This window comes from Hylobates moloch, unplaced genomic scaffold (genome assembly GCF_009828535.3).
Source record: "Hylobates moloch isolate HMO894 unplaced genomic scaffold, HMol_V3 SCAFFOLD_13, whole genome shotgun sequence".
Lineage (NCBI taxonomy): Eukaryota > Metazoa > Chordata > Mammalia > Primates > Hylobatidae > Hylobates > Hylobates moloch.
This window is the reverse complement of record NW_026652288.1, coordinates 88784979-88811370: the sequence shown is the minus strand read 5'-3', so window position 1 is coordinate 88811370 and position 26392 is coordinate 88784979. Positions and strand designations below refer to the sequence as shown.

The following is a 26392-nucleotide window of genomic DNA, read 5'->3' as shown; positions in this document are numbered from 1 at the left end:
TTATGTACAATAGTTGCTGCAATTTTGTATAGGGAAAAACCCCAGAACCTCTAATTAGGACAGATTATTTAATAGATGGTCCTGGTAGAAGTGATTAGTCATGTGAACGGAAAAAAAATGAATTTTAACTGCTTTTAAATAAACAAAGAAAACTTTAAAATGCTCCCAAGTAACACAAAAGATTGAAGACATGGAAAAACATTCCACGTTCTCAGATAGGAAGACAACCAATTCACAAAGATGTCAATTCTTCCTTAGATAATCTACACATCTGATGTAATCCCAATAAAATACCAATACGATTTTTGTGTTTGTGTGTAGAATTAAGCATGCTGACTCTAATGTTTAAAAAAAAATTGCAGGAGACCAGAAAAATTAGGGGAGGGGAGAAGGTAGAGGGAGAGAAAGGTCTAGCCCTACTGGATAGGTCAATTCAAAGAGGGCTTGTGGGGCTGTGAAACCAAGAGGTCTTAAGAGTATGCCCACAAGAGAAAGCAGGAAGATCTAAAATTGACACCCTAACATCACAATTAAAAGAACTAGAAAAGCAAGAGCAAACACATTCAATAGCTAGCAGAAGGCAAGAAATAACTAAGATCAGAGCAGAACTGAAGGAAATAGAGACACAAAAAACCCTTCAAAGAATTAATGAATCCAGGAGCTGGTTTTTTTGAAAAGATCAACAAAATTGATAGACCGCTAGCAAGACTAATAAAGAAAAGAGAGAAGAATCAAATAGACACAATAAAAAATGATAAAGGGGACATCACCACCGATCCCACAGAAATACAAACTACCATCACAGAATACTATAAACACCTCTATGCAAATAAACTAGAAAATCTAGAAGAAATGGATAAATTCCTCGACACATACATCCTCTCAAGACTAAACCAAGAAGAAGTTGAATCTCTGAATAAACCAATAACAGGTTCTGAAATTGAGGCAATAATCAATAGCTTACCAACCAAAAAAAGTCCAGGACCAGATGGATTCACAGCCGAATTCTACCAGAGGTACAAAGAGGAGCTGGTACCATTCCTTCTGAAACTATTCCAATCAATAGAAAAAGAGGGAATCCTCCCTAACTCATTTTATGAGGCCAGCATCATCCTGACACCAAAGCCTGGCAGAGACACAACCAAAAAAGAGAATTTTAGACCAATATCCTTGATGAACATTGATGCAAAAATCCTCAATAAAATACTGGCAAACTGAATCCAGCAGCACATCAAAAAGCTTATCCACCATGATCAAGTGGGCTTCATCCCTGGGATGCAAGGCTGGTTCAACATATGCAAATCAATAAATGTAATCCAACATATAAACAGAACCAAAGACAAAAACCACATGATTATCTCAATAGATGCAGAGAAGGGCTTTGACAAAATTCAACAACCGTCATGCTAAAAGCTCAATAAATTAGGTATTGATGGGACATATCTCAAAATAATAAGAGCTATCTATGACAAACCCACAGCCAATATCATACTGAATGGGCAAAAACTGGAAGCATTCCCTTTGAAAACGGGCACAAGACAGGGATGCCCTCTCTCACCACTCCTATTCAACATAGTGTTGGAAGTTCTGGCCAGGGCAATCAGGCAGGAGAAGGAAATAAAGGGTATTCAATTAGGAAAAGAGGAAGTCAAATTGTCCCTGTTTGCAGATGACATGATTGTATATCTAGAAAACTCCACTGTCTCAGCCCAAAATCTCCTCAAGCTGATAAGCAACTTCAGCAAAGTCTCAGGATATATGTACAAAAATCACAAGCATTCTTACACACCAATCACAGACAGAGAGCCAAATCATGAGTGAACAATGTACAAAAATCACAAGCATTCTTACACACCAATCACAGACAAACAGAGAGCCAAATCATGAGTGAACTCCCATTCACAATTGCTTCAAAGAGAATAAAATACCTAGGAATCCAACTTACAAGGGATGTGAAGGACCTCTTCAAGGAGAACTACAAACCACTGCTCAATGAAATAAAAGAGGATACAAACAAATGGAAGAACATTCCATGCTCATGGGTAGGAAGAATCAATATTGTGAAAATGGCCATACTGGCCAAGGTAATTTATAGATTCAATGCCATCCCCATCAAGCTACCAATGACTTTCTTCACAGAATTGGAAAATACTACTTTAAAGTTCATATGGAACCAAAAAAGAGCCCGCATCGCCAAGTCAATCCTAAGCCAAAAGAACAAAGCTGGAGGCATCACGCTACCTGATTTCAAACTATACTACAAGGCTACAATAACCAAAACAGCATGGTACTGGTACCAAAACAGATATATAGACCAATGGAACAGAACAGAGCTCTCAGAAATAATGCCGCATATCTACAACTATCTGATGTTTGACAAACCTGACAAAAACAAGCAATGGGGAAAGGATTCGCTATTTCATAAATGGTGCTGGGAAAACTGGCTAGCCATATGTAGAAAGCTGAAACTGGATCCCTTCCTTACGCCTTATACAAAAATTAATTCAAGATGGATTAAAGACTTACATGTTAGACCTAAAACCATAAAAACCCTAGAAGAAAACCTAGGCAATACCATTCAGGACATAGGCATGGGCAAGGACTTCATGTCTAAAACACCAAAAGCAATGGCAACAAAAGCCAAAATTGATGAATGGGATCTAATCAAACTAAAGAGGTTCTGCACAGCAAAAGAAACTACCATCAGAGTGAACAGGCAACCTACAGAATGGGAGAAAATTTTTGCAATCTACTCATCTGACAAAGGGCTAATATCCAGAATCTACAATGAACTCAAACAAATTTACAAGAAAAAAACAAACGACCCCATCAAAAAGTGGGCGAAGGATATGAACAGACACTTCTCAAAAGAAGACACTTATGCAGCCAAAAAACACATGCAAAAATGCTCATCATCACTGGCCATCAGAGAAATGCAAATCAAAACCACAATGAGATATCATCTCACATCAGTTAGAATGGCCATCATTAAAAAGTCAGGAAACAACAGGTGCTGGAGAGGATGTGGAGAAATAGGAACACTTTTACACTGTTGTTGGGACTGTAAACTAGTTCAACCATTGTGGAAGACAGTGTGGCAATTCCTCAGGGATCTCGAACTAGAAATACCATTTGACCCAGCCATCCCATTACTGGGTATATACCCGAAGGATTATAAATCATGCTGCTATAAAGACACATGCACACGTATGTTTATTGTGGCACTATTCTCAATAGCAAAGACTTGGAACCAACCCAAACGTCCAAAAACGATAGACTGGATTAAGAAAATGTGGCACCTATACACCATGGAATACTATGCAGCCATAAAAAAGGATGAGTTCATGTCCTTTGTAGGGCCATGGATGAAACTGGAAACCATCATTCTCAGCAAACTATAGCAAGGACAAAAAATCAAACACCGCATGTTCTCACTAATAGGCGGGAATTGAACAATGAGAACACATGGACACAGGAGGGGAACATCACACACCGGGGCCTGTTGTGGGGTGGGGTGAGGGGGGAAGGATAGCATTAGGAGATATACCTAATGCTAAATGACGAGATAATGGGTGCAGCACACCAACATGGCACATGTATACATATGTAACAAACCTGCACGTTGTGCACATGTACCCTAAAACTTAAAGTATAATAATAATAAAATTTAAAAAAAAAAGAGTATGACCAAAAACTGAAGTTCTCTATAGGATGTCATAGCACTCAATGGTGCTATGTTTTCCTCAGGAGATATGACTCAGCCACTCATAAACATAACATGATAGTCCATGATTGTTGATGTGGGAAAGTAAATAAATGTCTCAAAAGTTTAACCAAACTTTCTCTTCTCTGGAAAAAAAAGTTAAGAAACTACAATAATCACAATGGTAAGATATGGCTCATGAAGAGCCAGACAAAAAAAAAAAAAAACACAGAAATTAAAAAAATAGACACAGAATGTGTTACATGATAAAGGTATCATTTCAAATCAATAGGGAAGAGACCACCTGGAAACAGCTAGAAATTTGGGAAAAAAGAGTGGGTTTCCAATTTATACCTTGTATTGAAATGAATCTTAATAGAATAACAAACACAATATAAAAATAAAATCATAAGGATATAACATTTCACCTATATTTGCAAAATTTAAAAAAATGCTAGAACATAGAGCAAAAAGATAGACATAATGAAACAAGGGTGAAAAAGATATACAATAAATCAAAGAGGTTCAACAACTTAATACTTCCTTCTTGCACAAGTCTGAAGTAAGAGAAAAATGGAAGAAAGGGAATTAAAGATACAAAAGAAAAACATATGGGAGCTGGAGAGACTTACATGTTTAGATTAAAAGGGACCAGTGAGTAGAATAAATGTAAAAAACTATACTAGACAATAAAAGATACAGATAAAAGCTTAAAAGCTTTCAGAGATGGAAAAACAAGTAATCTGCAAAAGAAAAATTATCTGACTGGCAATGCTATTCTCATCAACAACAAGTAAAAAACAATGCAGTAATTAAAATGCTGGAAAATAATTTGATGAGGAATTCTATACTCAGCAAACTATGTGTAAAGAAAAAATAAAAGTATTTTCAGACAATTAGTTTTCCAAAGTTTTACTTCCCCTGAACCAATTCTAAGGCACTTAATTGATTAATTACTCCAGCCAACCAAAGACGGAGGTCAAGAAAGAGGAAAAGACCACATGCTAGAAATGGTGGAACTGAACCAGTGGTCAAATAACATAAGCAAATCATTAAGAAAAAGCAGTCCTGAGATAAATTTTAATTATAGAAAGTAATATGCCCAAACTTGAAGATGAAATCTGAATTCCAGAGTAAAAAGTGTTCAGGAAAAACAATACAACAGGTTTGAAGCAACAGTTGAAGAACTGAGGAGTCCAGCAGCACTAATGGCACGTGGAATGCCGTTTCTATTGTTTTCACAACAGAAAAAAGTAAAGTAATTGGAAACTTTAGGGGACAACAAAAAATGTATAACACCATGCTAAAAATGAAGCAAAAGAGCACAATTTTGAGCAGTATGTGGAATATATGAAAAGATAAACCATATGATCTGAACGCAAAGAATATTCATTGTGTAGTTCATGATGTTGGACACAGATTCAGAGAAAGAAATCCAACCGTAGCACTCTACTTGGTTGTAAAGTGAAACATTTTTACATAATATTAATGTAAATACTACTAGGTTCAACTATTAAAATGTATCTATAGTTAAAACGTAAGAGGATTTAAATATGGTTATAGAACAGAATGCAAATGTTATCAATACTTGACAATATAAAAAGTAATTATACATAACATTTTGTGGAAGGCTGGGAAAGACTTGAAAGGAAGAATGGGACACTATTATCACTGTCTAACATAGTGAGGAATCAGGATTATTATTGAAAGTTGATGTGGTAGAAAATGAAGATATGAGTATCTTAAAAGTAGAAAGCTAGTAACAAAAGCTAAAGAAATGAATGAAAGGCTAGGGAGATGCTGATTAAACATGGTAACAAAATTAAGAAACAGTATCAGAAACTTTCAAAAATGGAATTAGAATGCTCAAATTTAATAATCTTCAAGTCCAGTAGCTATTAAGAGGCAATTCTTCCATTTCTCAAATGCTCCTATTATTTACTAAAGTATGTATATATTTCAGCTTAATACTGGGGAGAGTTATTGTAGATAATTGCTTTTTATAAAAATCATCTGAGGCACTGAAGAACTCTTTTTGGAAATCCTATAAGATATAACAGTTTTTCAAGTGTTTAATGTATTTCAAAGTGTGGTGCCCTAATTTCCATTTTCTTGGTTTCAGTTCCAGAAATATTGGCAGAAAAAGTAAAAAGCTGACAGCTGGGTATAAGATATTACAAGACGACTCTAATTATCTAAAATGTTTCTTTTAAAAGAACAGTTGCTACTAAATATTTCATTGCTAACATTTGGTGTAAACCGTGGCTACATGTATCCTATGGCATACTGGATCTGAATTTTGCAGCTGGTCGTTGATTTCCATCAACACCTTAAGAGTGAAGTCTACAGTAAGGCTAAACACATCTAAATTTTGGAAACGGAGCTTTCAAAACTACAGTGGAAACCCATGTGAATACTTACACATATATGTTTGCCTTAATTGTTGCAGAATAAAATGTTTCCTACATAAATATCAGCTCAATTTGATTAAACAAGTATTTGTAGACATCCCATAAGGCACTATAACATGCTTTCTGCAAGAGAAATAAATAAGCATTACAAAGCAGAGTAAAGAAGGTTAGATGTGAAAGTGAGAGACAAATGGCTTAATATCCAGCAATCTGTTTGTACCCTAGAGGAATAGGCATTATTTTATTTTTATAAAGTGTGAATATGATGTAAAAGTTTATTAAAACACCTTTACCCAAAACATGATAAAACCTAAACTAATATGTGAGCTTTATGGGTAGAAAATGGAGGGGTAATTTAAATGAACATGTGAGCCGTATGGGTAAAAATGGAAGTGGTAATTTTACAGTTATTCTCTATCTTTTCTGTAAAGACCAAAACCAGAAAAGCAGCCAGATTTCTTATGTGTAAGTCTTGAGCCTACACTTATAAGCTGGGTAATTGTAAGCAAATACTCAATTTCTCAAGACATCATTTTCCTCACTGAAAATGGGACTAATTACTCCTTGCCTTCTTTATTGGATTGTTAATGATTTGACAAATATTTAGCGTGCAATTATTTTGTGCCAGGCTTTTACTGTAAGATAAATAAAAGATCTAAAATATGGCATCCCTGACCTCAAGAGGTTCATGGTCTAGTGAGGAAGGTATGAAAAGAAGAGTAATTTAGTATATGTGTGTTGTAATAGAGGCTATGGAAATACAGAAGAGGGACAGATAGACTTTGTCTAAGAGAGTGAGTCTGGGAATCCTTTACTCAGATTACATATAAACTGAAGATAGTGTACCAAGATCAACATGTTACTGGGTAGGAGAAGTCATAGCAAAAAAGGCTGTGAACCACAGAACAGCATAAGCACAAGAACAGGAGTCCACAACGACCTAGGTGAGCGTGTAGCAGTTCAGAGTGACTAGACTGTAAGGTGTCCATGAGAAAAAAATGTAGAAAATGAGCACAGAAAAGAAGGCTGATGACAAATTGTGAGAATTACAGTAAATTAACGAGACTGCATGCTATCCCAAGGTCTGTTCTTCAACATCTTGTCCTGGGATCATATGCGTAAGGATCATGAGAGGGAAGCCTTATTAAAATCCAGGTTCCAGGCTTGACACAGTGGCTCATGCCTGCAATCTTAAGGCTTTGAGAGGTGGAGGTGGGAGGACTACTTGAGCCCAGGAGTTCAAGGCTGCAGTGAGTTATGATCAGCCACTGCACTCCAGCCTGGGTGTCACAGTGAGACTGTTTCAAAAAATTAAAATTAAAATAAAATTCAGGTTCCTAGTACTATGGATCCACTGAACAGAATTTCTAGGGTCTGGATAATTTGCACATTATCAAGTCTCCTGGGTGATCTTATACAACCCAAGTTTGAGAAGCATCAATGTAGGTCATAAGGAATTACTAAGCTTTATTAAGCAGATCAATTTTGTATTTTAGGGTGATTATCTTAATAGCAGTGTGAAAGCAGTGTTAATCTCCCCCCAATCTCTTCCATACAGCCTATTTATAATAGCACACAAACAAAATTCTGCTATTTACCTGATAATTTTTGCATCAGTGTAGAAAGTAAAAGACGAGAGTAGAAAAGTAGAAGGACAGGTAGGGACAGTAAAGTGAAATGGGAAAGGAATAAACTAAGGCAGTGATTATGAGAAAAGATGGGGCTAAAATCCAGAGACATTTCTAAGAAAGAATACCCAAGATTTGGTAATCAGTTGGATTTGGCAGGTCAGAAGGGAAAGAATCAAGGTTAGCAGAAATTTCTCTTTTTTTTTTTGAGACGGAGTTTCGCTCTTGTTGCCCAGGCTGGAGTACAATGGCGCGATCTTGGCTCACTGCTACCTCCGCCTCCCAGGTTCAAGTGATTCTTCCTCAGCCTTTTGAGTTGCTGGAATTACAGGTATGCGCCACCACGCCCGGCTAATTTTATATTTTTTAGTAGAGACGGGGTTTTGCCATGTTGGTCAGGCTGGTCTTGAACTCCTGACCTCAGGTTATCCACCCGCCTTGGCCTCCCAAAGTGCTAGGATTACAGGCATGAGTCACCGCGCCCAGCCGGTTAGCACAAATTTCTAACTTAGGTAAGTAATGATGTTATTAAATTAGAAAAGAAAAGGATCGCATAAAATAGAGATGTGAAAACATTCTGAAAACAAAATCTAATTGTAAGGTATTAATCAGTTTCCTTTCTAGAGTGCTTCCCACATTTTTCCTTTTCTTAACTTGGATGGAAATTGTATTCATATTTCTTTCAATGTAAATGAATCCCATGTTTATTATAGAAATTTATTCACTTAAGCACTGACTGAAATGTCTATTATGGGCCTGGGATTGTGCTCTGTAAGTATCAGAAACATAGCGGTGCACAGATGAATGATGAAACCAAAAGAAAACGTACCTAAGACACCATATTAGCATCTTTTATGTATTCTCTTACACCTTTTTTGTCTGGATATTTTTGGTTTATTTCTTTGTTTTCTATTACAGTTTTGTATACTTGTACTCATATAGCATACATAATTTTGTATCTTTTTTCACCACAAAAACATTTCTGCAAATTATTGTAAACTCTTCATAAACATTTTCTATGACAACCTATTTCCATGGGAGATGTAAAACAGTTTAGTCGTTAAATACATAAGCTGTTGTAAATTATTATATCTAATGCTGCAAAAAGAATTATTGGGTCAAACGGTATGTTGATTTTAAAGGCATGCAAATTGTTCACGTGCTTTCCGAAAGGGTTAAACCAATTCAGACTGTCAATGGAAATAAATGGACAAGCACATTTGATGGCACCCTCACCAGCAAAAACATCATTAGAAAAATACTTTTGCTAACTCAAAAAGTAAAAAAAAAAAAAAAAAATCACTACATCTTAAAATTTCACTTCTTCAATTACCTGTGAGGGAAAAACATGTCCCTTATGCTTGTACCTGCATTTCCTCTTTAGTAAATGAGCCCAACTTCTCAAACTCTTTGCTCATTCATCCATATGGGTCATGGTGCTTTTGAAAGTACTTATAGTAAAAATTTAAAGACAAACATCTATTCAATTTTTGCAGAACTCTAATCCTGGTCTGCACGTCTTTTAATTTGTTCACTTGTATGGAGGTTGAGGGGAGAGGAGGTGAGAGAAAGAGATTTTTTCTTTTTTTTTTTTTTTTTAAAGATAGGGAGTCTCGCTAGCAGGCTGCATTTGAACTCCTCGGGTCAAGCAGTCTTCCTGCCTCAGTCTCCTGAGTAGCTTGGACTACAGGGGCACATCGCCATGCCCCAATCTTTTATTTGAGAGTCGAACGAATGATTGTTCCCCCTTCTGAGTACTTACAATTCTTGAAGCTTTGGAAAGTATTTCCCCATTCACATAAATGTCTTTTTAAAATGACACTAGGCATAAGAATATTTACTCTTTTCCAATTAACTCTTCAACTTACCTAGACTTTATTTTGGTATGTAAGATGAAATAAAGATTCAAATGTCTATTTTCCTACGTATTTAATACTCTCAAAAACATTTACTAAGTCTTCCTTTTTCTCCTAATTTCTGATTACTTCTTTATCATATTTAGAATGTTTCTGGGATCTCTATTCCCTTTTACCAACTTTACTATCAATGCGTATGCCAGTATTCAACTCTTTCATTTACTCTAATTGTATTGTATATTTTGATAGCTAATAAGCTACAGGGTTAGCTCTCTGTCCTTCATTTCCCACTCAAAAGATACCTTACTTTTATGTTTATAGTTTCTCAGACAAAATTAAAAATTACCTTGCTAATTTCTCTTTTTTTTTTTTTTTAAAGTAGAGAATTAGGCTAAACCTGTAATTTAATGAGGAAAATGGGTATCTGTAATTGCTGGACTTCCCATTCAGGAACATGATATTCCTTTCCCTGTACCCTCCAACATCCCAGTAGATTTTTAGGTTTCTTCACATTGGCTCATATATAATTTTATATTTTCTGTTACTGTTCTAAATATTTTTTTTCTGTTTTCTAAACAATTACTGCTATCATAAGGAAGAACTATTGATTTTTAAATATTTGCCTTACATCTATTTACTCTGTAATTCTTATTCATTCTAACAATTTCTCAGTTGACTCTTGGTTTTCCTAGGAATGAAATCCTATCATACCAGGCCGGGTATGATATTATGTCTAACTTAGGCATGTAATCCCAACACTTTGGGAGACTGAGGTAGGCAGATTGCCTGAGCCCAGGAGTTCAAGACCAGCCTGGGCAACATGGCAAAACCCTGTCTCTACCAAAAATATGACAAATTAGATGGGTGTGGCAGAGTGTGACTCTACAACATGTGTTTAGATAATGTGTTTATCTACTTGTAGATAATTTCTACAAGTAGAAATTATCCTTAAAATGCAAAGATGGCTTAATATGGCCACAACAAACTATCATCTGTGCATGTGTATTCTCTTTGATACGTGTCTACGTATACACATAAATTCAGTTTTAAATACATGTATTGCATATATTGCATATATAACTTCATCATGTTTTAGATTTCTCTATATGTTTTATACAGAGATAAAATGTATATTTCTATACAAGGTGATATATAAAAACTATATACATTGTACTTTATGAGTAATTAAAGAGATTTTTCAAGGAAAACGTTGACCGTACAATCACAGAGTATGTTTGTGTTGTTTACCATTATATACCCAGGGTCTACCACACTGTCAATTATAGGGTACACTGAATAAACAGGAAATAATGTTTAATCACTCAGCTACTTTTTTTTAAATATAAATATACACATAGTGATGTTTTCTCAGCCCAAATTCTGAAGGCACTTTTGAAAAATCTGTTTCATTCCCCAAATGAATTACTTGAGTCATATTAGAACAATATGGAAATAGAACATTTGGAATTACAACCATCTCACAACATCTGGTCCTGTGACCACTGGACTTTCTGTTATTTCTTTATTATTATTACTTTTTGAGACAGAGTCTCATTCTGTCACCCAGGCTGGAGTGGAGTGGCGTGATCTCAGCTCACTGCAACCTCCAACTCCTGGGTTTAAGCGATTCTCCTGCCTAAGCGTCCTGATAGTTGGGATTACAGGCACGCACCACCACGCCCAGCTAATGTTTTTTATTTCTGGTAGAGCCAGGGTTTTGCCATGTTGGCCAGGGTGGTCTTGAACTCCTGACCTCAAGTGATCTGCCCGCCTCGGCCTCCCAAAGTGCTGGGATTACAGGCGTAAGCCACCACGCCCAGCACTTCCTGTTATTTATATTTCTTTCTCCTATCTGTTCTGTTGCATGTCTATGGATTTGCTAAAGGAAATTCAATGATACTAGGCAGAATTTACTTTATAAAAACACTAAGCAGGTTTCTGTTACCCTCTTTTCTAGAGACAAGAAGACAGAAAATGTAAATAAGGTGACAAATCTACGTGTTACTTTCACCTCCTTATGGAATAATCACTCCCTTTGTGCAAACACCCAATTTTTGTCCTATCTGCTCTGTGTGGAGAAGCAGCACTTCCCTTAAGGCCTTGTAATGAGAAGTGTACCCTGAGCCTCCTGTGCCATTCTTGCTAGCTGGACAGAAGACATTGCTACTGAGCCAAGAAGACTGGATCTGTCTTATACCGAGGAAGAAGGGAAGGTCTGATGCAATGAAATGGGACATTTGCTTATAATTCTAGATCAGAACCGTAATAGTAATTTGCCTACTAACTATGTAACATTGAACAAACTACTGTTTTGTGAGCCTGAAAAGTTGGTACTAAATAGCTAGTAACTGAAAGAGATATTTCTGGGGTTCCATGTTCTAGAAAGGAGCACGTGCAAACAAACATAGTCTGTGATTGTACAGAATTGACATTTTTCTTGAAAATCTCAAGTCATCCATAGAGTACAATGTATGTGGTTTTTGTATACCACACTGTACAAAATTGTGTTTTGTACAAAGATATAATGCACCTACAGCAATCTAAAATAATAAATATATGCAATATATAAAATACACTTAGAATGAAAAAGGGTGTAGGTTTACATGTGGGGTGCATACGTGTGTATATCAAAGAGAATACATGACAGTTTCTTGTTGCCATATCTGCAGGCCACATTGGAGACCAATACAATTGCTCAGCAAGCCCAAACAGCAGTTTCTCTTCCAGCACAGGATCAAACTGCTGTTTCTTTGGTTGGGCACTACAGACTGGGTATTAGAGGCCGTGTTGTATGAACATTACATGTCTGAATAACAGAATCACACTCAACACAGCAAAATGTACATACCTAGACCTAGGCACTGAGACCAACTGAAGGGATGGCAAATTCTTATCTTTAAGTGTCTACTTTGAAGCAAAAGCTCAGTAGTGAGATGTGATTTGCAATATTTACATTAGCTATGTGCTATATAACAATGTTCTGGTCAACTGTGGACTACATATACAACAGTGGTCCCGTAAGATTAATGGAGCTGAAAAACTCTCATCATTCAGTGACATCATAGCTGTCATAACATTGTAGCGCAATTACTTTACTTTTTAAAAAATCTAGCGTAGCCTAAAGGTGCAGTGTTCATCAAGTCTACAGTAGTGTGTAGTAATGTCCTGGGCCTTCACATTCACTCATCACTCAATCACCAACTCACCCAGAGTACCTTCTAGTCCTGCAAGCTTCACTTACGGTAAGTGCTTTATACATGCATACCGTTTTTTAAATTTTCTACACTGTATTTTACTGTATCTTGTCTATGTCATTTAGATATATTTATATATAAAAATACTGCTGTGTTACATTTGCCTATGGTATTCAGTATAGTAATATACCATACAGGTTTGTAGCCCAGGAGTAATAGGCTGTACCAGATAGCATAGGTGTTTAGTAAGCTATACCATCTATGTTTGTGTCAGTACACTCTGTGGTGTTTGCACAATGATGAAATCATCTAATGATGCATTTCTTACAACATATTGCCACTGTAAAGCTACACATGACTGTATTATTTTTGTCACGTTTTTATGTTTGACTGAGTAGGTACAGTTGATTTCATGTAAAATAAATAAGGTGAGATTCCACTGTACTAATTAGATGTGGGACTTCATTTTCCTAATCATGGAAATGAAGTGATTACAAGTGTATCAAAGTGTTATTGTGAGGATTAACGGAGGCAACATATACAAAGTCCATAATGTTCCCCCTACTCAGATTTATTAAAGTTTGGGTTTATGGGAATTCAAAATATACACATTTATGTGTACATATAGAAAAACCAAGAAAACTTCTTCCACCGGTTTCAACTATAACTCTTCGTGATGTCATTTAAAAATAAGTAATAAATTCTTAACTCCAATGCCTAAATTAGTCATAATCCCATGCTATGGAAACAAACTCTTGGTCAGCGCCAAGGCAATCCAATGTCATGTTATTTTTTCATTGTACATATCACCCCCTAAAAGAGACAAAATTATATGCAGTTTTTCATGTACAAAAAAGCTTGGAAGCATGCTTAATAAAAATCATTCTTTAAAAGCACACAACAATGAAAACAATTACAACAAAAATCGCAGATAATTTCTGAAGAAACCTCCATACATGTTAACAACAACATATGTACTTTTTTTTTTTTTTTTTTTTTTTTTGAGACGGAGTCTTTCTCTGTCCGCCAGGCTGGAGTGCAGTGGCGCGATCTCGGCTCACCGCAACCTCCACCTCCTGGGTTCACGCCATTCTGCCTCAGCCTCCTGAGTAGCTGGGAATACAGGCGCCCGCCAACACACCCGGCTAATTTTTTGTGTTTTTAGTAGAGACGGGGTTGCACCGTGTTAGCCAGGATGGTCTCGATCTCCTGACCTCGTGATCCGCCCGCCTCAGCCTCCCAAAGTGCTGGGATTACAGGCTTGAGTCCACCGCACCCGGCTCAACATATGTACTTTTTTAAAGTGTGTAGATTTTACTATTATCCTGGTATACGAGAAATACAGACTATGAAATCATCAACTTTAGAAAAATAAGTTACCCTGCATGACCATCAAGAGCAGTCTAGCCAACTGCTAAAATGCAAGAAGAAAACATAAACATATATACATTTTCCACAAACTTAAATATGAGTGAATAGTCTCATTTACATAAAGTAGTAACAACAGTACTAAAACGAGGTAGACGATACCACAGAAACTTGTATCAGTGGCACCACATAGCTATTTGGTAATTAAAGGCAATGACTTAGAGATTGAACTGATGGAAATAATTAAAACACATGGTTGCTTTCCTTATTTTTACATAAATGACTCGTAAAGACATGTCCATTGAATGTCCTAGGTAACAGAGTGATATACAAAAGTCAAATATTATATTCAATAAAGACTTCATAGCAAGTAGAATGGACAAACAAGATACAAGCAGCTTGAAAACAGTACGTGAGATTTCTTTAAAAGCCCTGTAATATAAGGACTATGAGACAATACGACACAACTCTTGTCTTTAGTGCATGAAAAAAGACAGGGGAAAGAAAGACAAGACAGGGAAAGGAAGTATCTAGCAGCACAAAACAAAACTGCTTCAATGGTAGAGTGCTATTAAGATCAGTGCTGGGAATTCGAAGATTCCAGGAATGGACAGGGAAAATCAATCCACAGGAAGCACAGACTAGATGTGAAAAACGTACATTCATTTACTTAATATCTTCTGCCCATTAATTCCTCATTCCTATTAAACTAAATATCCATATGCTAACTTCCCTTAGGATTAGGTATGAAATAGCATTCAGATTCCTAGAGCTAGAATGAAATTTTAAAAGTTTTAACAAATAAAAAGCAAGGAGTATTGTAAAGAACTACTCTAAACTTGTTTGAAGGCAACCTTATTGTCCACTATCCAGAAATCAGATCCACTAGTAAATTCTTGGAAGGGACAGAATTCAATTCACTTCATAATGTTAAAGCACCCAAATAAATGGATGAATGTAACATGGTTCTTACTCTCAAGGAGTTCACAGGTACTTACTGAGTACTTACTATGTACAACACACTTTACTAAATGCTTTCAAGTATTATTTATTTAATCCTCATTACAACACTGTGATGTAGGTAGTTATTACCCCTCATTTACAAATGAAGAAATACGTATTACCTGGAGAATATTCAACAGGTCAAATAACTTGCCCAAAGTTACAAAACTAGTAATCTCGATAGTCTGCTTCCAGAGAACACGCTCTTAACCATTATGAGATATATTTAGGAAAAGGCAAGGAAAATTAAAGAAGTCTAAGTAAACTGACCATATTTTGTGGATTTTCTAAGACTATCCTGACTGCAAATATCCTGTCCCATTGTCAGATTACGTGCCTCAATTTTGATTGGTAAAAAAAATTAGTTTTAGAGTAAACAAACATATATGTCTGATATTTATACCAAACAAACAAACAAAAAAGACCATAGCATGATACATTTCGCTGTGCTTTAGCAGTTATACACTGGTAGATTTACTCAAAATGATTTTGAAGAAATCTGGAGGCTCATACTATCACTAAGAAATCTGAAAGCTGGTCATTTCTAGTGAAGAAAAGTCTCTACACTGTACAATTACTAATATTTTAAACTGTTCTGAGTTTTACTACTACTGTTATTATCAAGTATAGAAACTGCTTTGAAAAAGTCATGTTCAACTTTTACAACTGGTATATAGTTAGAAAAAAGAATACAAATATCACTTTCATAAATACAATAAGATGCTGCCTATCATGGTCTCAACTGCAAATAATAGTAGCCATTAGATTTTAAGAAAAGCTTCATAAGGCATATAACTTTAAAATGACATTACTATGCATTGACATGTATACGTATAAAAGTTAAGGTTCCAAAATGTAATTCTTTCCTTTCCCTGCTGTCATGTATGGTTTCATTTCAGATTGGAGTTTATAAGTAGTGTCTAATTTCAATATTTTTTCCACAAATTTTCCCATTAATGTTGCTTTGAATTGGATGACATACTCCATAAATCTATATTCACGAAATAGTGGCTGACTTAGCAAAAAATTCCAAGGATGTTTAGCTTGCCAAAGACATTAACCTCCTAAGAAAAAAATACAGTTCAGTCACTGTGGGGCTAAAGGCAGTCAGTTGTTTTGAAATACAATAGTACTTTCAGGTCTAGACCCGCCATAAGTCCATCATGAAAAAAACTTGGAAAAGCAAGAACTCTCAAAGAAAAACAAGCTGCAGAAATATGCTTGGCTTGTTGAAAAATGAGTACATCTTCAAAATAACTCTAAATAATATCTCATTACCTGAGCAGTGTGCTGGTTAAAAAATATTCAAAAGTTGAAGGTAATTTGAATATTAACAGAAAAAATATATCAATAGCATAAACATCACTGCTTTCTGATCAAAGACAATGATTTCTGTCATCTTTTCACACACTTATCTGCACAACTGAGGATAGACCTAGAAAAAAGAGGCTTACCATGCCTACAGATTTATGTTTCTAAGATTAGGACACATTTTCTGAAAACCACCTAGAGGGATGAGTTACCAAGGGAAATATGGAACATAGTTTCCTAGAAGTCTTTAACAAGTAAGGATGATGGCCAGTGCCTATTAAGGGTGCTGTGACAAGTCTGCTGGCCTTTATAACCCTGGCAACTGGTATGCAGTAGATGACCTACTCTCAATGTCTGGCAGTCATTTAATTGCTCCCAGTGCCAGTAACCAAAATTTTGACCACACCTGTAGCAATTTATTCTCCAAAGTCACTAACAGTTTCAAAAAAGGGGGAAAAAATCCTTCCACTCCATTCTTTTCCAATGGCAGCTTTTCTCTGCCACAGAATTTCACACAAGGGCCTTTAAAATACGTGCAAATTTATAAACAGGCAGACAAAATGATCTTAGCTTCTGAAAACACAACAAACTGAGCGAGACTGTCTTCCCTCTAGGGGGTGATTTACTCTTCCCTGAAATAAAAAACAGGCTTTAACATACTAGGAATCTCAGCATTTGGGAGTTGTAAAGAACCTTAGAAATTTTGCAGGTGAAGAAACAAGCTCTGAAAGGCCAAGATCTTAGGCCAAACAGCTAGTTAATAGATGAATGGAGAAACCGTGTTTTCTGATTTGTGATCGAAGTTTTTTTCACCACAGCACACAGCCTCTCTGTAACCTAACAATCTTTGCCAAAATGTCTCCAAATATCAATAGAAATAGGCAACTAGTTAATAACTTACACAAAAGTGTTTCTTATATACCGTTATCCCTTGGTATCTATGGAAAATTGGAGACTGGGTCTAGGACCCCTGTGGATACCAAAATCCATAGATGTTCACGTCCCTTATATAAAATGGGGTAGTAGATGCATATAACCTACTCCTGTATATTTTAAATCATCTCTAGATTCCTTATAATACCTAATACAATGTAAGTGTTATGTAAATAGTTGTTCTACTGTTTTGTTTAGGGAATAATGATCAAAAAAAATCTGTATATGTTTAGTACAGAAATAACTATCCTTTTTTTTCCTAATATTTTCAATCAGTGGTAAGTGGAACCCATGGAGGCAAAACCCACGATTACAAAGGGCCAAATCTGTGCTCAATAAATGATCAACTAAGACCAGCACACAGCAATTTACCTGATTTTCAGAAAAAGTGTATGGCTCCTGGCAGAAATATATGAAAGTATTTTTATTTCTAAATATGATTCTATGTCACAAAGATCAGTGCTTACTGATCACCTACATTTGGACACTACACTATGTGCTGAGGATACAACAATGAACACAACATGGTCTCCTCCTGTTCAAAAACATATGCCTAAAATCCTCTTCATAATAGTGCCTTATATTTTTGTTGTACTTATAAGACATATTTGTCCATTGAACCTTGTTAACTCCTGGTGAGTTAGGAGAGTTATGATTAGAGCAAAATGATTCTATCCCTATACAGCTTTTTTTTTTTCACATCACAACACTGATTTCCTTCGCTTCTACTACACAAATACTTAAAATCCAAAGTGTACCTGACAAGCATAGTCTGTAAGAATTCTTACAGATTTTTGGCCGGGCACGGTGGCTCACGCCTGTAATCCCAGCACTTTGGGAGGCCGAGGCAGGTGGATCACGAGGTCAGGAGATCGAGACCATCCTGGCTAACACGGTGAAACCCCGTCTCTACTAAAAATACAAAAAAATTAGCCGGGCCTGGTGGCAGGCGCCTGTAGTCCCAGCTACTCAGGAGGCTGAGGCAGGAGAATGGCGTGAACCCGGGAGGTGGAGCCTGCAGTGAGCCGAGATCGCGCCACTGGACTCCAGCCTGGGTGGCAGAGCGAGACTCCGTCTCAAAAAAGAAAGAAAAAAAAAAGAATTCTTATAGATTTTTAAAAATCTCTCATTTATTTCAAATGGCAATGCTGGCCATTATACAGACCCCTTTGTAACAATTGCAATAATATACAAAAGTTGCTAAAACACAACCTCTTATAAATGAGTACAATTTAAATTATCAAGCTAACTACCAAAGTGATACTTAAGAAATGAGTACATTGTCAGGCCAAATATGAAACATTATGCTTCTGTTAAATATAAATTTAAAATAATAATTAGTACATATACATTTTTTCCTAGTTTTATGCAACTTGTGATTATTTAAATTATCTCATTAATTATGTTACTTAGCAAGCAACACATTACAATTCCTATTGTATCAATATAGAAAAAGACACAAAAATGTGTTACAATCTGCCCCCCACCATATACATATACAAAGTAGCAGTCCAAAGGGGAATTTAGTCTCTTAGGCCAGTGGTCCCCAACTTTTTTGGCACCAGGGAGCAGTTTCGTGGAAAACAATTTTTCCACGGATTAGGGAAGTGTGGGGGTGACGGTTTGGGGATGAAACTGTTCCACCTCAGATCATCAGGCATTAGATTCTCATTAGGAGCAGGCAACCTAGATCCCTTGCATGTGCAGTTCACAATAGGGTTGGTACTTCTATGAGAATCTAGTGCCGCTGCTGCTCCGAGGACAAAGAGGCAGAGCTCATGCGGTAATGCTGGCCCCAATGCTCACCTCCAGCTGTGCAGCCCGGTTCCTATCACCTCCAGCTGTGCAGCCCAGTTCCTAACAGGCCAGGGACAGGTACTGGGTCTGCTGGCCAGGGGACCCCTGTTTTAGGAATCTAAACCAGAGCTCTCTAATACATACGAGAAACAGCTTCACTTTAAGAACTATTTGAAGAAAAAGATAGCTCTAAGCCACCACTTTTATTACAAACTTTTTATTGGAATAGTTTAACTTAAAACTCCCTAAACTGTATAGGTAGAGAGGGAAAGAAAGAACATCTAAAAAGTCCTTAACCAGGATCAACTGATTCATATACTAAAAATTAAATGTGAATAAGGTATATAGTAATAAAATATTAGCAGTATATCCAATAGCTGAATAATCTTTTTGAATGATGGAAATCTCTAGCCTTGGAGCTGAATCCTCAGACTTTAACTATATATTGCCTCATATTTCTCTTTTATATACTAACACTTCAGTTTCCCCTATCCACAGTTTTTAATTTTTAATAAGTATTTCTTCCAAATAAGTTACTTACAAAATTCACTTTCACATAAACTTAAAGGAAAACTCAGGCAAGCAAATTTGACTTACACAAAAATAAGACTGGTAACAAGAAACTTCTGCAGAGCTATGTTTCAAGTACCCCTTATCTGAAACGCTGGAGACCAGAAATATTTCAGATTTCAGATTTCGGAATATTTGCATACACATAATGTGATATATTGGGGACCCAAGTCTAAACACGAAATTCATTTATGTTTCACATACACCTTATACACACAGGCTGAAGGTAATTTAATACAATATTTTAAATAATTGTATGCATGAAACAAAGTTTGTGTACCTTGGACCACCAGAAAGCAAAGGTGTCAGGTATAGAATTCTCCACTTACGGCCATACGTTGGCACTCAAGAAGTTTCAGATTTTGGAGCATATAAAATTTCAGATTTTCAGATTAGGGATGTCCAACCTGTATTACATTCTGTATAAGTTTACTTTCAATATTACCAAATAAATAAAGGTGATATATATAACACAATATTAAATTTTAAAATATAGTTCCCAAGTAGAGAAAGATATCAACAACTTCAGTCTGCTGATATCTGTAACTGCGAATCTGACATTGAAAACATTATTTGTGCCTATCTTCTGGAATTAGTCCTGACCAGAAGACCAATTTTTCCTATATTTCTTATATCACCTAAAAATTACTAAATAATGGTTCCTGAATTTTAAGGTTTGGTGAACAGAGATTTCACCAAAATCTTTGGATTTTCTTTTATAAATCATCCTTAATTTTAATTTGTTTCCTTTTTTTAGAATGATGAAGTCTGATTTTACTTGTCTTTGGAGACAGTGTAAGTTCATCAGTTTAGACTTTACCCTCCTGCATATTATTATATATGTATGAATAGCTTGGCACTTGCTATCCTCTCTTGGTTGAAACTTCCAGGCATAATTATTTCCCAAGCAGGTTGACTAACACCTGGGTGTTTGACAGTGAAATGGGGTTCTGAGAGACTGAAACCAAATGTCACAGTGTTTTTTGGTCCCTAATCACACCTGCAGTGCTAACAGTCAGCAAAGTGGAAAACAGGATTTATTACATAAACTGTGTCCTTCTGTTATCTCAGATAAGTCCACTCATGAGATCTAACACTTCCTAAGGAGAAAGCAAATGAACATTTATTAAGCACCTGATCCAGGGCAAGAACTGTCTTGGATCTCTATTATCTCATTTAACTCAACAACTCTATTGAATAGTAACCACCCCCATTACAGATAAGAAAATCTGTCCCAAGTAATCCTGCCAGTAAGTTTAAGAACTAGGTTTTGAACCATGGTGCCTCAGATTCCAAAGCCAATACTGTTGATACTCACAGAATTTTAAGGCTAGATCACTGAGAACCACGTAGAGCACCTAGTACAATCCCTCTATGTTATACATGACACCCGAAGAGATTGAGACATGCCCAAATGTTTGTGGTGAAACAGGGGTAAGAATTCAAGTCTCCTGATTTCCAGTGCAGTACTATATATGATAATAATCTTCATTTTTTGCGTGTGTATATGTCTGAGGTGGAATGCCACTCTATACAATTTATAACATCTCAACTGTCCCCAAATGAAATTCATATGTGTGGCAATTTCAGGGTTGTACATTTTTAGTGACCAAAAATATTAAATGAAATTGGCAAGAATAAAAACTGGTGCTTATGAATCACTACATGTTTTAAAGAAGTCTGTCTCTACTATATTTATTTGTTCAGTCAAGTGCTGTAATGTACAGGCTACTGTGCTTGGCAGTAAGAATACAACTGTACAGTATATAAGACAGGAGTCCCTATACTCATGGAATTTACAGCCTGGTAGAGGATATGGACAAAGAAACAGGCAATTACAATGCAGTGAGGTTAATGCTATGACAGTGGGAGTACAAGATGCTATGGGAACAGGACGCAGGGATACCTAACTCAGGCTGGACTTTTCAAAGGAGGTGACGTGAAAGATGAGTAGGAGTCAACTAGTTAAAGGAGGAGAATGGAGTGTTCAAATGTCTCAGGAAGTACAAACTGTATTTGCACAGGAGAGTATGGAAAGACCAAGGGAGCTGCAGGAGTAGGGAGGAGAAATAAACCTAGAGAAAGAAGCAAGGACCAAATCATACAGGTCCTTGACAGCCAGGGCTCTACATTCTTTTCTATTAGCATTTCCTGGTGAACTTCAAAACAAACAAACAAAACACAGATAACTGGGATCCATCTCAGACCAATTAAATCAGAATCTCTGGGGATGAGACCAGAGTACTTTTTTAAAACCTCCCTAGATTATTCTAATGTGTAGCCAGGGTGAAAACCACTGTTTATGTAAAGGAAATTAAATAAAGATATTACTACAAATATGGGAAATGGAGACCTTCGGTAATTAAGCCTTCTTGGGCCCTAATTTCTTCAGTTCTATTAAAAAACAGGCTGGAGATTAGACGCAGCATGATACAGTGAAAGGAGAGGGAAAATGTTGGTTTTCTCAATGAGTCTGTCACCTGCCAACTGACTGCAGATTAGAATACCATTTCTTAGGGACAGTAATACCACTCTGTCTATGGCACTGTTAATATAGCTCAAAGTAAGTAATACTTAAGAAAAACTATTTGATAACTGTGCTATGCTAATAAAATGTAAACCATGATATTCTAAGACATATACTTCTAAAAGCTGAATAATTTTTAAGATTGTAAATACTTTCACTGGAGATGAAATATTTTATAATGCTTAAGAAACACACTTCATTTAAAGAATCACCCCTATCTTGGAATTCAAGATACAAAATAATAAAATAGAGAACTGATCCTTTTAATGCTACTGTAGCTGCTCAAGAGATCAAATGGGATTAAGTTACCTCTTTTCAAATAAACAGATCAACAGAGCAAGTGCCCTTTAAATGGTAATCGTAACTGTTTAAAAATCTTTATTCAGTAAAGGGCACTTACAAGAAGCGGCACACAAAGTAAACTGGTTTAGAGAAAAAGTTATTACAATCTACTTTATGTTACGTATTATTTATAAGTTTAGGTTTTTTGTTTTGTTTTTTAAGGGGATACTGATTTGGGATGGAGAGGACCTTATCCTGACAGGAAGGAAGCTCTGCCACCAGAAAGGCTGTTCCACGCACACAGCAAGCAAAACCACTGCACTTTTACAGTCTCCCTTTTAAATATATCAAGGCCCATGACAATTCACACTTCCATGAAGCCATTTTTCAGTTTAAGTATAGTATTTGTATTTAGTGACATCTCTTGCTGGGCGCGGTGGCTCACGCCTGTAATCCCAGCACTTTGGGAGGCCAAGGCGGGCGGATCACAGGTCAGGAGATCGAGACCATCCTGGCTAACACGGTGAAACCCCGTCTCGACTAAAAATACAAAAAATTAGCCGGGCGTGGTGGCGGGCGCCTGTAGTCCCAGCTACTCAGGAGGCTGAGGCAGGAGAATGGCGGGAACCTGGGAGGCGGAGCTTGCAGTGAGCCGAGATCGTGCCACTGCACTCCAGCCTGGGCAACACAGCGAGACTCCATCTCAAAAAAAAAAAAAAAAAAAATTTAGTTAAAAATTTTTTTAACCTTAGATAAATAAAAACACTCTTCTATATTCATAGGTGTTTCATTTTTAATTATTTAAAACTGACAGGAATGTCTTTAAAACTTTATATGCACAATCATACAATATTAATATTCCTTTACTTTATTTCCCCCATGATGCTATTATTACGATATGCTATCATTTTTTTCAATCACCCATTTTGTGATTTTAATATGAAAGTACTCTATTTTGAAAAAGCACAAGAAACTTTTGAAAAAAGCTATTAAGTTTTTATTTTGTCCCAAAATGTGAGATGAAAAAACTTAAGCAAAATACCAACACACACACACACACACACACACACACACACACACACACACACAGTCCTCTTCAGATAATTTTGGCTGATGACACTGCAGAACAGTTAATCTGATAATTAAAATTTTCCAGAACATGTGATGTTTAGATGGAGATCTATGCTGTCAATCGGACTTCAGTGCTTCAGTTAAAAGCAAAAAAAAAAAAAAAAAAAACTGAATACATAGACACGTTAAATTGTTAAGACTGTAGTTGCTTTGAGAGCAAAGTGTTTCGATTTATCCAAACTAACTTAGCAACACGGTATTTTTTAGTATTTTCCAGAAGTTTTCTTAAAACACGCAATCCAGCACATAAATGTTGTACGGTGCAATGTAAGCAAATACTCAGAAAAATTCAATTTCTAAGCAGGATAACATATGACCAATATTGCCCTCAGCAGTTCAAAAGTCGCAGTAGAAATGATACCCTGAGATAACCTGGAATTTACCTACCCAAGTATTCTAAGGGGTTCTCCCCGGCCACACAAACTATGATTCAAAACATCGTTCCGAAAACCCAGGTCCTGCATGTGCACAAAGGCGCAGTGCTGGAATGAGGAAGCTTCACCAAGATGAAATCACAACTCTAATTCATTAAAGAATATGCAGACTGTTTTCTAGAAAACCCCTCTTGTTGCGCTCCCTTTACCCTTTATTTAACTATGTAAACAGCCTCAATTACTGACATTAAAAAATAGCTTTCGATTCTCAAGTCTGGTAACATGGTTGGCCACCATCACTATTCCTTTAGCATCCTAAAATAAACCCCTCAAGCCGAGGTCAAAAACACGCCGGCTGAACGTCTGGTGTTTACATAGCCCAATCCTGGGCCCTACCCTACCTTTCCGAGCCACTTAGGAGCCATGGTACAGGCATCACATAATACACTTAGTAAAGACACAAGTCACATGAGTCAGTGTCTCAGGTCTATGAATGAAAGATCTAAGCGTTTGTCTCAGCTAAAAGGAAAAAACAACCTCGAAAGGAAGGGTGGGAGGGGAGCTGGCGGGGGTGAGGGGAGCGGTGTTCCTTCCATACCCCTGCCGGGCGATTTAAACCCAGTGAGAGGCAAACGCAGGGCCGCCAGGCTGGCGGGGCCGGAGTCCTCGGGCGTGACAGCCCCTCAGGAAAAGCTCGCGGTTCCGCGCCCGGGTCCCTTGCGCCGCGGCGCTCGCGGCAGCCCCTCCACCCGCGGGCTGGGTGGGCGTGCAGGGCGCGGGAGATGGAGCCACCGCGGCCGGGGCGGCGGCCCTGGGCGCACTTCCTCAACCTCCAGCCGCCCCGTCCCCAAATCTGGGAGTAGAAGGAAAGGAAGAGCGAGGCGGCAGCCAGAGAGAAAGGAGAGGGAGCGGCGAGCCCTTGCCTCTGCAGCTGGGAGAGGCCAGAGGCAGGCGAGGGAGAGGGAGCGGCGATCGCAGGCGAACTCCGCCGCGGGCCGACGCTGGGAGACGACCAGCCCGTAGCCCCCGCCCAACACGGCGGGCGCGCCCGAAGTCTCCGGCACCCACCCGGTCCCCATTCCCACCGCACCCGCTCCCAGCCAGTCCGCGCTCTACTCACGCTCGGGGCTCTTCCAGGCTCCGCGGCTCTAACCGCATCGGGTCCCAGCCCCGCGGGCGGCGGCGGCGGCGCCGAGGGAGAGGAGAGCGGGCGGCACGGCACCCGCCTCCCGGCCCCTCTCCCCCGCCGCTCCGGAGCTGCCCGGCCGGGCCCGAGCCCTGCCTCGCCGGCGGCCCCAGCCCCAGTCCCAGCGGCTGCGGCAGCAGCAGCCCGAGACCTCAGCGGCCGCAGCGGCGGCACCGGAACTGCCGCTTTCTCCTTCTCGCTCCCTCTCCTCGCTAGCCCCCGCCACACGCCCCCGCCCCCGACTCCTTTCTCCGTCGCCCCTGTTTTTTTTTCCTTTTGTTTCCAGAATAAACTTTATTGGTCTCTTTTTCCGCTCACATCGTGTAAACAAACAACGAACTCTTCCCCACCCCCTCGGCTCCCCCCCTCCTCCGGCAGAGGAGGGTAAGAGCTGAGGAGGGGCAGAGCCTACAATCCCCCGGAAGCAGATGCGCAAAGAAGCGGAAGTGAAATTCAGGCGAGGAGGAGCAGGGAGTGGGCAAATAGGGTAACAATATGTGCTACTGCGCCTGCGTCTTGCTTTTCCGCCCGAAGTTTATGTACAGTTGGGGCTGCTCTTCTGACGTTTGTTTAATGATCCGTCTTCTGCAGTAGAGAGGGTGTTGTGTCATCCTAGGACAGCGTACATGTAGTATATTTGTTTCTATGAGCAGCAGGCGAGCTGGGGTAGAGATATAGAAAGGAATATTGGGAACAAGTGGGTTATTTCACTTTTACACCCATAGAGGAAACGAGATTAGTTAGGAGGTGAGAGGAGGCGCGGTGGCTAACCGCTGCTGTCAGTGGCTAACCAGCGTGGTTATGGATTCTATAATAGAAAGAATGATTTTTACAAAGCGTTGCTCTGCGTTCTTCTGCCGACATGGTTTAAGTTGTATACCATCCCGAAGGCGGAATGCACTATCAGTCCTCTGCAGTCCTTTGACTCACTTCGTGGAGACCTTTTGCTATGCCCTCATTTTTTTTTTTAAATCGAATTCTGATTCGAACGAGCTTGTAGGATTCAATTCTAACTATTCAGAAGACGTGGGGGGATTTTTCGCGTAATGCCAACAGAGACTTCAGAAATGTCACATAGGCTATAGATTTGATTCAAGGTGGTGTCTTGGTGCTGCGTAC

General features: G+C 38.1%; 1 protein-coding gene across 2 annotated transcripts in view; it reads right to left on the bottom strand.

Moving 5' to 3' along the window:
* The window catches only part of PIK3CA (phosphatidylinositol-4,5-bisphosphate 3-kinase catalytic subunit alpha), a 96872-nt gene extending 71591 nt beyond the window's left edge, over positions 1 to 25281 (bottom strand). For both annotated transcript variants that reach the window (XM_032174034.2, XM_058427023.1), the window contains exon 1: positions 25208 to 25281. The gene's annotated coding sequence lies outside the window, so the exon portion shown is untranslated. The remainder of the gene's footprint in view (positions 1 to 25207) is intronic.
* Between the last annotated feature and the right edge of the window lie 1111 nt (positions 25282 to 26392).